The sequence below is a fragment of the Pongo pygmaeus genome, chromosome 4, assembly GCF_028885625.2.
Source record: "Pongo pygmaeus isolate AG05252 chromosome 4, NHGRI_mPonPyg2-v2.0_pri, whole genome shotgun sequence".
Classification (NCBI taxonomy): Eukaryota; Metazoa; Chordata; class Mammalia; order Primates; family Hominidae; genus Pongo; species Pongo pygmaeus.
This window is the reverse complement of record NC_072377.2, coordinates 5,387,481-5,403,807: the sequence shown is the minus strand read 5'-3', so window position 1 is coordinate 5,403,807 and position 16,327 is coordinate 5,387,481. Positions and strand designations below refer to the sequence as shown.

General features: G+C 43.8%; 1 pseudogene; it reads left to right on the top strand.

Annotated features, from left to right (window-relative positions):
- LOC129036129 (dol-P-Man:Man(5)GlcNAc(2)-PP-Dol alpha-1,3-mannosyltransferase-like) overlaps positions 1-13,513 on the top strand; it is a 49,528-nt pseudogene extending 36,015 nt beyond the window's left edge.
- The last annotated feature ends 2,814 nt before the right edge of the window (positions 13,514-16,327 follow it).

The following is a 16,327-nucleotide window of genomic DNA, read 5'->3' as shown; positions in this document are numbered from 1 at the left end:
GGAGGGGGGAGGGATAGCATTGGGAGATATACCTAATGCTAGATGACGAGTTGGTGGGTGCAGCGCACCAGCATGGCACATGTATACATATGTAACTTACCTGCACATTTTGCACATGTACCATAAAACCTAAAGTATAATAATAATAATAATAATAATAAAAGAAAAAAAAAAAAAAAAAAAAAAAAAGTTAAAAACATGACTTTCATACAAACACCTACAGAACATATGTCAAAGATGTATTTCTCTAATGCAGTGAGCCAGCAGGACAGTGAGGCTGCAGCAGCACGGGGACAGAGTGCAGAAAGAGGTCGCAGAAGCCTCGGAAGAAGGTCATTCAGTCATACAAGGACACCCTGATGCTTGGGCTGCGGTTGTTTCCGAGTCCACGGGGCGTCGTTCCTTTGTGTCAACACCAGACAAGACTCATGGGCATTGCTGTCAGTGTTCTGTGCGTTATAATACCAGGGACCCTCACATGGCTGTGGTAGATTCTAACCAATAGAAATAGTAAGTCAAAGTAAAGACCGTTACCCCTAATTAGAACACGGAAAGACAGAGCCATCCTTTTGACTATTTCCAAGTTTTGATTTTTTTTTTCTTACGTTGCCTTCCTGAAATTTTAAAATTTACCCTCCCTTTAACTGACTCCGTTCCCATAACCAAACCAGCAGGAAAAATTATTACTCATTTTTATTATACCCTATTGGACAGATAACTCATTATTTTGTTTCCATTTATTTCATTAACAGTGAGGTTAAATATATTTTCACATATTTATTGGCCATTTGTGTTTTAATTTACTTTGCCTATTCATGTCCTTTGTCCATTTTCCTTTTGGGGAATTCAACTTTTTCTTATTCATTTACATCTGTATAACACCACTTGTCTTTCATAAATGTTGCAAAAATTTTCTCCATTTTTCCTTTGCCTTTTCATTTGTTTTTCTTTAATATAGAAATTTATATGTAGTCAAATCCATCAATTATTTTTGTGCTTTCACTCCTGGGATTATGTGGAAAAGTTCTTTCTTAACCCTGGGATTAAATATTTATGTATCTTTTTTTTTTTTTTAGTATATTTAGAGGTTATACTTAAATTTGTTTGAAATTTATTTTAAAATAAGATGAGAGTTGGTGACTTTGTTTTTCTTTTTACCAAAGAATTAGCAAGTTTTATTGACTTCGTTATTGAGTAATTCATCTTTTTAAGTCCTATTGCTCATGTTTTAGTCCCTGTGTGTGACAGGCCATTTCTGGACTGTCTACTCTGTTCCCTTGATCTGCCTATTGTCTTGGCCCAAGGCCATACAATATAAATTCCTGTTGATTTATAATATACTTCTTTATCTGGCATAGCAGGTCTTCTTTTAAATGCCTTATCTTTTATTTGCCAGTAGATAGAGTGTTCATTTTTATGGAATTTGGATAAGTTAAAAGGTGGTGTTTTTTTTTTTAAGGACAGTGATTTTTCATTCTCTTATCTAGCCAAATATTTTCCCATTAAAAATGGCCTTTAACTTCTTAGTGAACATGTTGAGGATGTACATTTCCCCGTGTATTGAAGTGCGGTGCCCCTCAACTTAAATATTGTTACCAGAGCTCATTTTCCTTTGCCCGGAGTGCCTGGAACATTGAGGCCCAAGGACAAAGGGGTGGGGGTGTCTAAAAGCTGGCAGAGAGCCCTGGGCACTAGATGGGATGCAGGCACTCTCACAGCCCCACGTGATGGAAGGACCAGATCACTTGCTACAGAGAGTCAGCAGATCTTCATTTCTTTCTTTGTTTGTATTAGCTTCTCAACCAGCTCCTCAAAGTGCGTTCCATGGACCACTCCATTTCCATGAGATTCAGCCGAGTGGCTGGAGGAGAGTGCTTACTGAGTCAGTGAGGAAAAATGTGCCAGGTTAGATAATACTGAGCAAATTCCTCTGCTGCAGGACTTCTCAGGACCTTTCATCTCTGATACCCTGTGACTTTCTGAGAATGTGATGATTATTAGACCTTGGCACACTTCTTCAAGAAATAACCACCAACATCTCAATGAATGCTTGCTTTCTGAGCACTGCTGCCTGGGAAAGGCTATTTTCCTGATACTATTGTTTTTCCAAACAACATTGTGAAAAAAAATGAAATGTCTCCAACAGTGAAAATGAGAATGACCGTAATTATTTATACTCACTGACAACAAGAATAGGATTTATTCTACCTTTGGTGGCAGCTTCTATTTTTATGAGAGATTTCTACACATTTTCTTGGCAGTCCTCACCCCTTCCCAATGAGGCATGGTATAGACAGGCATTGCCACACGGGTATGGTGAGGAAACTGAGGCTGAGCATGGAAACCGTGTAGCCATGGAGTCTGCTTAGCAGTCTTTATCTGTTGGTTCCAAAACAGATTTTGTAGTTTCCTTTGCTGTGTAAATGTTATCACAAACTTAATTACTGAAACCAATAACTGTTCATTAGCTCATAGATCTTACAGGTCAGAAGTCAGGGTGGAATGAGGCTGGATTTTCTGCTAAAGGTTTTGTGCAGTGAATTTGGGTGCTGGCTGGGCATTTTTCATTTCTGGAGGCTCTGGGAAGAATCTATTTCTGCCTCATGCAGGTTGTTGGCAGAATTCAGTTCCTCCTAGCTGTAGGACTGAGAACTCCAGCTCTTAGAGGCTCCCCACATTCCTTGCCACATGGGACCCTCCATCTTCAAACCAGCAATAGAGAATCTCCCTCCCGGTCACCCTCAAATATCTTTCTTCAGGAAGAGCCTCATCACCTGATTAGATCAGGCCCACCTGGGATAATCTCTGTATCTTGAAGTCAACTCATTGGATTCATCTTCAAGACTTTGATTTTATCTGCAAGATCTCCTCACAGCAGAACCTAGATTAGTAATTGATTTAATAACTGGGTGACAATTTGTGTATACCAGGCCCGGGGATGAAGAGGGACTTTCAGGAGTCATCTTAGAACTTTGCCACTTGTTCACTTCATTCTCACTGGGGCATCAGGACTGTACTTGCTTTAGATCCTTCCTGTGCTACTAGGATGATCCACATGTGATTGGGGAAATCAATGAGTCTGAACAGATTTGTTTTAGTGTGAGTAGAATGCATCCGAAGATGCCAATGAGGACAACCTGGAAAAGCCTTTATGTCTGACAAAATGCGTTCCCTCCTGCCTGCTTCCTGTTCTAGAGATCAGAATAATCAGCATAGTTGTTAGCAAGTTACCATTTTATGTATGATTTTTAAAAAGTCCATTTTAGGCTTCCCTGTTGTCTGTGGTTGATATGGTGCTCGATATATTTCGGGCAATGAAATGACAAACAATCATGGCACTGCTATTCTTGACAGGATGTTAATATAATTCACGTTTTGTTTGCCCCCAATGATAAATCAAAAGCAATGACCAACTGCAAATTCTCACACTGAGACATTTGGATATGAATATCACATCCTTGCACCAGGTCATTGTATTCACCAGGCTATAGCTGACACACCTTCTGAATTCTTGATGTCAGATTTGTAAAACTTCCTCCATTTGTAAAGTTTTCAGTGAGATCCCAGCAAGTAAAAACATTAGCCCTAACAGGTTGCCTGGGGTGTGGGTGAGTTGGTTGCAGCTCTCCATATTCAGGCAGAGTTGGGAAAGAGGTGCTGGAGAGATGCTGAGGGATTATCCGCTCAGCCTCCACTAGCCTCGTCTCTGTGGGAACCGTCGGCTGTCTATTCTGACCCAAGGAAGCTGGATTTCCTGTTTCCACGTGAGGTGAGCGAAGCTACCCTGGGGGCTAGAGAGAAGCCCCACTGCTTGGTTTCCTCTGCTGGGGGTGGCCAGTCACCAACAGCCTCCCCTTCCCAGCTGTTCCCTCTGAGCTCTGAGGTCATAGACAAAGCCAAGCCCAGAGACAAGGGGCTGAGGCTCATTTTCTCGAACAGACCATATTAATATCATTAAGCTGCCTGGTTTCAATTTTCGACCACTTCCCAACTGTCTATTTAGGAGTGCTTAAAGCCAAACCCATTCATTCTTTCCACCATTTACTGGAGATCGGAGCTGTTTAATGACTGTCCTGTGAGGAGGAAGGGTTACAGATCAGGAACAACCAGAGAGTGATGAGAAAGGAGAATTAGAAGTTGGAAGAGAAAGGCAAGATAATAAAAGTGTAATTTAAAACATCATACTTGCACAATTACCATGGTGCGTTGCTTAACTGGGAATCTAAATTTATCTCATTGCTGAGAGTCCACTGTGAGAAATAAAATTTAAGAAAATCTGGGGGGCATCCCAGTTCTTCTCAACAACTATATCTAAGGGTTCAGTTCATGGGAAATAGAGCTCCGGGGCGATTTAAAGTGCCGCAGCCATCCTGCGCACCCCAGTAGGTCACCAGCCCTGTGCCAAGCTTTTGGGATCCGAGCTCAGTCACTGGGCGGACCTTCTCCTGTAATCTTTGAGAGACAGAAAGAGGCATGTGACTGGTCTGCTCCCATCACAGTGTCTTCTTGTGTTAACAGGCTTTACATCTCAGAGCAAAGGGTAGTGGTGGCTGCTGAGGTCAGCTCTTCTGGATGTCTCCCTGCTTGCTTTCACCTACCACATGCCCACATAGATGCCCACATAGATGTCCCTTGGGGATCGCCAACATTTCTTCCCTGCATCCACCTTGGCAATCCTGAAATCTTGGACTTCTCAGCAAGCAGCTCTGCCACCCACTCCGACCTCACTGCAGGAAACATCTGTGTCTGGAGTGCCCAGTGCTCCAGCTCAACCTGGAGACATCCTATTGGCTCTGTCCCTCTGCCTGCCTCCTTCTGGCCAGGCCAGTTCTGCCCCCAGACCACCGGGGAGGGGCCCTCACCTGCCTTGCTGCTCTCCTTCCTGCCCCCGACCTGTGTCTAGTGTTCTCCCAACTGCGAGAAGAGGGGGTTTAAACCCTCAGGAACATCACATTGTGCCCTCCTCAGGGCCCTCCAATGGCTTCCCACTGTGCTTAAAGTAGAATGCAAATGTTCTGATGCCTGTAGGGCCCTGCATTCTTTGCAGACCACCTCTTCCACTGCTGCCTTCAAGAGCAGACTCCCCTTTTCACTTACCAGGACTTTAGGGGCATTTTCAGGTACTGGACTCCTGCTTGGAGCACACAGCCTCCTCTCCAGATCTTCCCACACAAGGCACAGGTCTCTGTTCACATGCGGTTCTGCAGAGAGGCCCTAGCTGCATGGAATGGGAGTTTAGTGAGACAGCAGTCCCGCCAGGCTGGCACAGGGCGATTGGTCAAATGTGTGGAAAATGAATAAAGACAGAGATGAGTAACTTCCCTGATATTTCAGAAGGTTTCACCATTTAAGCCAAGAACTAAGATAGGTTTTAGCTCCTAAGGTCAGTTTATTTTGCTAACAATGGGCCAGGTTCCCTATTCCAAGCAGTACAGGAGCTTCGGGAGCTGCACTGTCCCATATGAGGGCCATTAGCCACGTGCAGTGATTGAGATATACATTTAAATGAATTAACATGAAATATAATGAAAAAAGACTCAGTTCCTCAGACACATCATCCACATTTCAAATGCTCCGTAGTCACACGTGTGGGCGGTGGCTGCCAATTGGGAAGTGCAGATGTACAACGTTTTTGTCATTGCCATCAGTTCCATTGCACAGAGCTGCCATACAATGTTGCTAAAGGCATTGTTACCCTCTCTTAAGAACTTCAATCCACTGGGAAAGGAAAGGTGAGTCAACACCATCTAATTAGTCCCTAGTAGATGTATGAATGGGTGCTAAGGATGCCCAGAGGCCAAAGAGGCCTGCAGTTGCTGACTTCTGAGCCAAGTCTTCAAGCAGGACCAGGAGTTACCAGGTAATGAAGAGTGTAGGAGATTAGAAGCTGATCCTATTAAGTATCTTGAAAGTAAATACATGTAAAAAGCATTCAGCACAAGATGTAAAGGTCTGAGTGTGATTTTGTGTTTGCTTGCCCATTCTTCTCTACTCTCTTCCCTACAGATTTTGCTTAAAATAAAAAGCATGCCTCTTTTGTTCATAGTTGAGATTGACATATATAGAAGTTTATAACAGAAAAGTGCTGGGGAGTACTGGGCTAAGTTACATGGCATGCAGCAGCTTAACTTGCATTTGGGAGATAGCGATGGAGTAAGATTGTGTGAGCTGCTGGACTTAGTCCATGTGGTTAATATATAAAGAACAGAAATTTATTTTGTCATTGCTTTAGGGTCTGGGAAGTCTAAGATCAAGGTTTGGTGTCTGATGAGGGCCCAGTCTCTGCTTCCAAGATGGGCTTTGTTGCTGAATCCTCAGGAGGGGAAAAACGCTCTGTCCTCACTTGGTAGAAGGGACAGAAAGGCAAAAAGAGTCTTAAGCTCATTCTCTTCAGCCCTTTGATAAGGCACTAATCCATTCATGAGGGTGGAGCCCTCTTAATTACCTCCTAAAAGGCTCCACCTTCTACTTCCACCACAATGGAGATTAAGTTTCAGTATGAATTTTGAAGGGGACGCTGTATTTTCATACAAATAAAAACTCTCAAGAAGGGAGTCAGAGTCTTAGGTTTCTGGACATGAGACACTCCTGTGATAAGTAATGGTTTCAGCTTTAGAACAGGATTCCTCCACAAACTTGGGTGTCCTGTGCACTCACAATGTTAATGGCCTAGCCTCCTCCCCTGGGAGAAGCTAACTTGGCATTCTCTTCAACTCACCTGATGTCAGTTATTTCCTTGTCAGGGTAAATGGTTATCAGCCCACCTGATACTCAAGAGTTTCAACTCTTCACACCCTCTACTGCTTTCCCTTTGTGACTTTGCTTTCTGGTGTCTATCATTCAGTTCCCTAGTGAGCAGGCAAGCAGGTAAAGTTTATGCAACCATTTCACATCCAGGTCTTTGTCCCTCTCCCTTCTCCCCCAACACCTGGTAGAACCTTTCCCAGTAGCAGGCACATGCCATACGAATACATGATGTTTCAAGTCACAAATGAACAGATGCTTTCCTGGTTCTTGGAGGCCCTGGTGCTTGACTGGCCTTTGGTATTGCCCTTGTTCTCCTAAGCCCCATTACTGGGACTGTGGATAGTAGAGAAATAAGATAGAGGACTTCCAGATTCCTTGAGAGGCTCCAGAAGTAATACTACGGGTAGTTCTACTTGTATCTCCCAGAATCTGTGTGAGGAGGGGGTGGCAAAGGAGAGAAGAGAGGTGGCATGCTGAATAGACCTCTTGGGGTCAGTTGATGGAAGGAGAAAGGGAGTATGGCACCGATAAGAGACTCTGAAACTGCTCACCCAGAGCACAAGTGGGAGGAACAACTACCTCCACATCCAACTCCCAGATGGGTCTGTGCTCATCATTAGAAAAATGCTGACAGTGGCAGCACATCTACACAGATAAGACGGCTTTTCCTTGCCCATTCTGTGTGGGCCATTTTTCACAGCTTTTGGAGGCTGCAATTGCTGCCACCATATGTTGTGCTGGAGACGATGCAGCCAACTGAGCTTCATGTGGAATTACTGTTGGCAGCCACGCCAACTTTAAATTGATATTAATGTCAAGCTTGCTTTTTATAGTTTTCCTGAAGGTTTTAACAACAATAGACCAAGGCAAATTTCATGGTACCTGAACCTGAATCAAGCTCACATTTTTCTGATGTGTATTTAATTCAGTTTTGGCACAGAGTCTGTGTTTTTCTTGGGTTTTACATCATTTATGAGGTTGCATGGATACACTCTAACAAAACATCATCCATAATCAAATGAGACTCACAGAAGAAAGAAGTGCATGCCAATTCCGACTAATCTTAGCCTTTATGGGAATAGCTATTTGCTATAAATGATTAGCCAAACATCTGTGTCAACACTTTCTTAGCAGCAGATAGAGATGTTGTTAACCGCCACATTTACAATGATATTTCTAGCTCCATAGAGGGGGAGATGCTCTACCACAAACAAATCTGTCAACTAAGGCCTTCTAAGTAAAAACTACTCTACTAATTAATTGTAATAATTAAAGGCATGGATGTTAGCATGGTGTGTGTGTGTGTGTGTGTCTCTAAAAGTTTTGCCTTATTTCACACTAAACATTTTAATAAAATGACTCCAGTCATTCTCGTATCACACTATGGGGTCATTTTAGGAAGAAAATGAATTTTCCCCCAATATACAGTGGCACATGGTCCTATCCCTCCTCTAATCCAAGCATTACCCAGCATTTGCTGTGTTGAAAAGAGGCGTATATATTCTTCAAGCATAGTTTATGTGATTAAGTATGGCAAAAGTTTAATAATTGAATCCATAGTAAAATATTTGTACAAGAATCAACATCTGCACCTAATCGTTCTATACGTATGTGATGGTTTTGAGCTTATTGTGGGGGACATATTTCTTTTGGTGATTACAAACACACAGCTGCCAGAGAAATCTGCTGTTTTAAAGCACACTTTTGCTGCTATGAGGGGATGGGGTGGGGACTATGTGGACTATGCCCTGGCAGGAATGTCTTCTCTTCTGGATGGAGTCTGGTGATCTGTTCATTTGGTTTTTACCTTCTGTCTGCTGAGTGGATATTGAATGAAGATGAAATGAGATCTGCACACATTGGTGGCTAGACAATTTATTTTCTCAAATTTAGAAACAGTCATAAGATGTAATTCGTGAAAAACCCGGACATTGTTTATAACCCGGGGCAAGGCCGACACTTCTTTTCTGTGTTTTCCTGCACTGGCGAACTCAATGCAAATGGGGCATTTCAATTACATCTGAATCAACTGAAAGCACCCATTGATGTTGGGATAAGTGACTGTCTCTGGCCGTCTCTGTTTTATCAGCTGCATCCTCTGTGGGCATGCGAGGCTTTCCAAAGCCCTCAGAGGAGGCCAACATGAAACCTTTGAGTCATCAGATCAACTAGAGACAAATACCTTTAGTTTAATAAAATGAAGTTTTAAATAAAATGAGTTTTTCTTCTAAAATATCTGTCCCTGTTGAATTTGGCTTCCTTTTTAAGACCCCATACTTTGGTATGGGAGAGCAAGGGAGAGAAACAGAGGCGTGGAGATATTTCAGTTTTAGATTCCAGTGGTTCTTTGAATTAGTAATGGCAATTGAATAGAATCCAGTTTCAGATTGATCTTATTCTGGACAAGCAGTTTTATCTTTTTGTTTCCTTAAGCCTGCCTTTTTACTTTGTAAAAGTTCACCTATGAGGCAAGTTATCAGGGCAGTTAAACTAGAGAAAACAGCTCAAGTACATGTAGGTAAGAATCTGTGTATGTCTTGCAAAAACTCCTTCTGCACTTCTGGGTTGCTCAGGAGAAAGCAGAGGTTTGTGATAACTCCCACTACCTCCGCATAGCACTGACCTCAGCCTGGCACGCTGGATTTTCACCACGTGTGTCCAATGAAAAGCCTTGGATTGTCCTGGTTTTTGCAAATTTAACCAGGAAAACAATGTATTACCTTTACTGAGAGGACTATGTAAACCAAAAAGTATCTGAATCAGATCTGAATCAATTTAGAGGTTTATTTTTGCCAAGGTTGAGGATGTGTCCAGGAGAAAGAGACACAAGTCACAATAGGATTTGTGGTCAGGGCTTTTTCCAAAGAAGGTTTTGAGGACTTCCGTATTTAAAAGGCAAAGAGTGAGCAGCAAGGGAAGGAAGAAAAGAAGGGGAGGAAGGTCGACAATGAGTGGAGTGTTACATTCTAGGGAGGCTTTGATTAGCACTGGCTGAATCCACATTTTACATGTGAAAAGAGGCGGTAAAGAAACAGTTAATTATGCATTTGTAAATCTGCACTGGTAAATCTGCATTCAGTAAATCTGCATTTTATACAGGATAAGGTAAACACAGAGTAGAGGAAGAAGTCAAATGTACATTTTTTTCAGGGTGGGCAGAGGGAGGCAGCATTCTAGTCTTGTTTTTGTCCCATGCCTGTGAAGATAAGCTACTACTTTACACTGTCAGGTGAGATTCCATAGAACTCTGCTTTAGGGTTATGGGTTATAAGGGGGATATGTATTCTGAAATATTTGGGAGCCCATACAAAATTTCCATGTAAGCAATTTGTGAGGGAGGCCACCTGGGGAGATATGTGGCCTTCTGTCATTGCAGCCATCTGTATGGGAACAAAAAGGAAGGCAAGTTTTCTTCTTTTCTTTTCTTTTTCTTTTTTGCATGACTTAGTTCCCAAGCTTAACTGTCTCCTTGGCATAATGAGTTTGGGGTGCAAAGATTTTATTTTCCTTTCACAACTAAAACGGACAGAAGAGATTATTGGTTTTTATTTCATTTCAAAGTTGGCACATTTGGTGGCCAGGAGATATGGGTTCTACAGTTAGGTGGGCCCTGTCCTTCTGCCTGGGCCATCCACAGCATGACAGGTATTCCTTAGCCCTGCATTCCCAGCTTGAAATTCAAGTTCTAGCAGAAGGTCAACTTAGGAAATATTCATGGAAGCAGATTTATGTACCAGCACCAAATTCACAAGGGGACAAAAGTGTAGTGACAAAAGATGCTCAGATGCTCAAAGAAGTTTTATTGAAATAGAAGTAGTCCATGTTTTTCTCCATATATTTCTCCTACATCTCCCATATCTGTTGGACTTCTTCCCTCCTGGGCTTGTGGCTTTACTGGAGGATGGTCGGGACAGCTTCACAAGGGCAGCAGCCTCCACAGACTGTGTGTTAGGAAAACAAGGATGACTGTTGAGCTCTGCCATGGCTCAAAGCACCTGGTGGCCCTAAGCACCCACTACCCCTGACCCCTTTCTCAGGTCCAACACATCTCAAAAGACTGGCACCTCAGGAACCTGCATTCAGGGTACATTTAGAGTACACACTAAGTGTGTTAATAAATTAAGTTGACTAAATGCTACTGCTCTACTCCCGCATCCCTTACTTTTGAAAATACTATTTATTGCAACAGATCGGTGGCCATTTGAAAACACACATTCTTCTTGTCCCAGGTGGGTTAATCACAACTTGTAGACAGAATCCAAGATGCTTGCTTTGGAAAGATTTGCTCTGGCCCTGTAATTTTTATACTCAAAGGGCAATTTTCATTAAGGCTGTATTAGTCCATTTTCATACTGCTATGAATAAATACCCAAGACTGTGTAATTTATAAAGAAAAAGAGGTTTAATGGACTTGCAGTTCCACATGGCTGGGGAGGCATCACAATCACGGTGGAAGGCAAAGGAGAAGCAAAGGCACATCTTGCATGGCAACAGGCAAGAGAGTGCTTTCAGGGGAACTTCCCTTTATAAAACCATCAGATCTCGTGAGACTTATTCATTATCATGAGAACAGCATGGGAAAAATCCACCCCCAGGATTCAGTTACCTCCCACCGAGTCCCTCCCACAACATGTGGGGATTACAGAAGCTATAATTCATGATGAGATTTGAGTGGAGACATAGCCAAAGCATATCAAAGACTTACTTTGTCATTATGGAAACTCAAAGTAAAAGCTGATTCACTTGAGTGTGAAATGAGAATCCACTTGCTTTTTAAGACTGTTTGTAAAGTAGTTGAAACACTAGGGCTTTACCAGAAGCCTGGGGTGGGACAATGATGAAAATGAATATAGTGCTCATTCAGGCAACTGAAATAATTTAAAATCAGTCCCAATAAGTTCATTTACTTTCCTGATCTGAGTATTGTCATTGTTTAGCAGGCACTGAAGAAAAAATTCACCTTAGTGATATTCCTGCTTTGGTGACCTTAAAATGTGTAATTGACCTAGAAGTTCTTGATGATGAGTCTCTTTTTGGAGCAGTCTTTCTGGGCTTTGGTTTTTACTCTGAGATTTGTCTGGTGACATTCTTAACCATTTGAGTGCTTTAGAAGGGTGCATAGATCAATTTGACCCTCTGAAACAAGTTGCTTTTGAGTCAAATCTGTACTGCATCTGCCCATGTTCTCTTTCTTTCTTTCTTTTCTTTTTTTTTGAGATGGAGTCTTGCTCTCTCACCCAGGCTGTAGTGCAGTGGTGCAATCTCAGCTCACTGAGTGCAGTGGCACCATCTCAGCTCACTACAACATCCACCTCTCAGGTTCAAGCAATTCTCCTTCCTCAGCCTCCCAAGTAGCTGGGATTACAGGCACCCGCCACCACACCTGGCTAATTTTTGTATTTTTAGTAGAGATGGAGTTTTACCATGTTGCTCAGGTTGGTCTCGAACTCCTGACCTCAGGTGATTCACTTGCCTCGGCCTCCCAAAGTGCTGGGATTACCACGCCTGGCCCTGCCCATGTTTTCTCACACCTGGCTCACCTGGATGTGTGGCTGTCTTTCTCCTTTCCCTGCACATCCTGTGCCAGTTCCTCTACAGGTACCTGAACGACTCCTATTACAAAGTCTGAAAATTAGTGAAAGACACAGAGATCGACCAGAAGGCCTACATGGCCCAGGTGGAAGGCATCATCGGCAATACCTATGACTAGACCCAACTGCGGGATGACAGTGGCCTATGACAGTGGGCCACTTGTGTACCCAGCTGGTTTTGTGTCCATCTTTATGGGGCTATTCTATGCCCCTGGCCGAGGCACTGACTTTCACACGCCCAGAACATCTTTGCTGTGCTCTACCTGGCCACCGTGCTGTTCGTCTTCTTGATCTACCTCCAGACCTACAAGGTACCTCCCTTCGTCTTATTTTTCATGTGCCACGCCTCTTACTGTGTTCACTCCACCTTTGTGCTGTGGCTCTTCTATGACCCAATGCCCTTAGTACCAGCCTCCTGCTAGTCCAGTGCTGGGGCTGGGGCTGGGGCTGCTGGTGTTCCAGCCTGACAGCCTCTGTGAAGATGAATGTGCTGCTCTTCGCCCCTGGGTTACTGTTTCTTCTTCTCACACAGTTTGGCTGCCATGGGGCCTTCCGCAAGCTGGGCATTTGTGTTGGCCTTCAGGTGGTGCTGGGGCTGCCCTTCCTGCTGGAGAAGCCCACTGGCTACCTGTCTCGCTCCTTTGACCTTGGCCGCCAGTTTCTGTTCTGCTGGACAGTGAACCGGCGCTTCCTCCCAGGGGCTCTCTGCCTGCACCATGCCTTCCATCTGGCCCTGCTGGCCACCCACCTCACCTTGCTCTTGCTGTTTACCCTCTACGGGTGGCACAGGATGGGGGAATGTATCTTGTCACTGAGGAAGGATCCCTCCAAAAGGAAGGTTCCACCCCACCCCTTCATACCCAACCAGATCGTTTCTACCCTCTTCACCTCTAACTTCATTGGCATCTGCTTCAGCCACCCCCCTCCACTACCAGTTCTATGTCTGGTATTTCCACACACTGCCCTACCTCCTGTGGGCCAGGACTGCACACTGGCTCACACACCTGCTCAGGTTTCTGGTGCTGGGGCTCATGGAGCTCTCCTGGAACACATACCCCTCCACATCCTGCAACTCTGCTGCCCAGCATGTGTGCCATGCTATCCTCTTACTGCAGCTCTGGCTGGGCCTGCAGCCATTCCCCAAGAGCATCCAATGCATCAAGAAAGTTCCTTGAAATCCACCCCTTTCCCTCCAGTGCACTCTCAGGACCAGGGCGGGGGTGGGGGGATAGACTCTGTGCCCTTCCAAATAAACCTTGCCAAGTCCAGCTCACACACACACACACACACACACACACACATAGACTTCCCCTCTCTATATATAGAGGGACTCACACAGGATGTGCAGGGAAAGGTGACAGACAGCCACACATCCAGGCAAAATCACTGGGACTTTTATGTATCTCGATCAACAATGCTATGGCTACAATATTGACTCAAAGACACAGAAGGAAGTTGAATTCACAGGAGTACACACGGATCTTGTATTATCTGCTGGATTAATCCATTTGTATAAAATATGCTAATTTTATAAGAGTTGGTATCCAGCTTTTGGACCACATTTTGAACATTCTATACTGGTTAATTTGAGCCTTTCAGAAATTATAATTTGTTCTACATATTTTAAAAATATCCACTTTTGATTGAGTCACTTATATGTTGTATTCGTAGAATGAGTGATAGCTAAGTAATTGAATTTACATGCTCTATCATTCTAGTTTAAATGTTCAGTTTCATTTTGATATGAAGAAATACATGAAATATGAGTATTTGAAGTTTATTGTCTAAAAAATTTAGTTGCATCCTTTCCTTGGGATATTGTCTTTAATTTTTAAGCTCAAAAGGCCTGGAAAAACACGCTTTCAATAATTCCTTATTGATTTTTTAACTATCTAAACATACTTAGAAAAAGTTTGGTTAAAATAAACCAAAGAGTTGTTGAAATTTCTTCACTTTCAGTTGTTGTTCACCTGTAAATCTATCCAAAAGAGATAGGATGGCAGGAGGGAAGGAGAAAAGGAAGAGAGAGAGTAAAATTAGACCATCAGCTAATTACACGATGAATGATTTAACTACAATTGGAATAATATGCTGGAAATTAACAAGGTGAATGGAAGAAATACGTACAAGAATGCCTCCTCAAGGAAGCATGTGGGGGAAGATGTGAGCCTGACCACGCTCAGCACCAGGGAAAATCTGCTCAAAATGAGGACTCAACATCTCCCTAATCCTTAATCCTTTTTTTGAAAATAACCAAGTAGTTTAAAACTTACTGATTTTACCAACTTTTTTTATTAGCCACTTTTCTGCAAATGGAACATGACTCACTTCCTTTGGACGAGAGTGGTCCGTCCCCTTTTTTGCTGGTCTTTTCTTCTCCCATGGGCATTGCCTTCTTCTTAATTTGTTTGGTGCCCATATCTTCTCCATTGCCTTTTTCCTTTTTGCTGAGCACAGGAATACTCACCACCTGCCCACATGGTCTCCCTCTATAATCATGGGTGTATTTCTTTCTCTTTATTACAGCCATCCCCTTTCTCCTCTCTCATCCACAGGCACTCACAGACTTTCCCACTCCACTCAAATCTATCTCACACCCTCCAGCTAGAACTCCCCCGTCACAGCTGGAGGGGCCAGCTCATACTTGGGGAGATTAGGTCACCGTGGCTTGTCTATACAGCTGCGTTGCTGGCAGGGCCCAGGAACCACTAATCCCATCCCTTATGGTGGAACCAATAGTTTAGTCTCAACTCCACTTTCCAGGCATGTTCATACTCCTAGAAACATGACACATTCATAATAGAGTCAAAACACAAGTCACCTAACCCTCTCTGTAACTCAGCACCCACTTCCAAATGTCTTTCTGCAGGTCCTGTAATCCTGGTGGAGGCCCTAGCCTCATGGAGCTCCTCCCAGTGAGTGGTGGGAGTGGCTGCTGTTCTGACCACCATGGCGGTGATGATGAGGTCTGCAAACATGGGTGGCTTTGTGTGGCGAGGCTGTTCCCGGATGATGAGCACAGTGGCTGTCACTTTGGGGTAGAAAAGGCCGGCAGCCTCATGCTGTCCACTTGTTGTTATGGCAATAGATGAACCTAATTTGGAATTTGATGGATGAAACAGGACCCACGGATGGATTCCAAACCAGAAGAATGTCAAAGGCTGCCAGAAGGGAGTTGGGAATTAGGTAATAGGGAGGGAAGGAGGCTGGTCCATGACTCGGTTCTGTGTCCATCTGTGGTCACCAACAGTCATGGGTTGGCTGAGCGCTACACAAAGCAAGGCCAAAGCTGTCAAAATAATGAGCCTCCTTGAACACAGACCATGCGATCATGGGATGTTAGAGCAGCGAGGGACTTTCAAGCTAGCCCAAGTGTTGCAGTGGGTAGTCTGGTGGAGATGACCAGGGCAGGAGAGGCCCCTCCCTTCCCCCAGGAATATCAGGCCACCATCTGGTGATGCTCAGGCAGTTGTTACACTGTCTCTCTAGAATAATAATTGCTCACAGCCAGCACCAGGGAAAGGCAGTCTCCCAATAGATAGAAAACAGCTGAAGCTGGTGATCGGCAGCTTCCTGATAAGATCTCAAGAGTTGGGCAAGTGGGCTCAAGCTTGCACATTAAGAGGCAAAATGGTGGTGTTTGACTGGTCTAAGACCTCTAGGAACATTCAACTGGAGGGGAAGAACGCCTCAAAGTGAGCATGCACACAACTCCAGTAAACACACTGCCCATGTGGCCCTCCCACGTGCTGGCAGGCCACTGTGCATGTGGACAGCCTCCCCCAAGCAAAGAATCACGGAGAAGGGACACAAGACCCCAGAAGCATGCCAACATATAAAACCCCAAGTCAAATGTCAAACAGTACCCTTGATCTCTCATGTCGCCTGCTTGGCTCTCTTCCAAGGGTATTTTACCTCCTTTATTCCTGCTCTAAAGCTTTTTAATAAATTTCCACTCCTGCTCTAAAACTTGCCTCGGACTCTGTCTT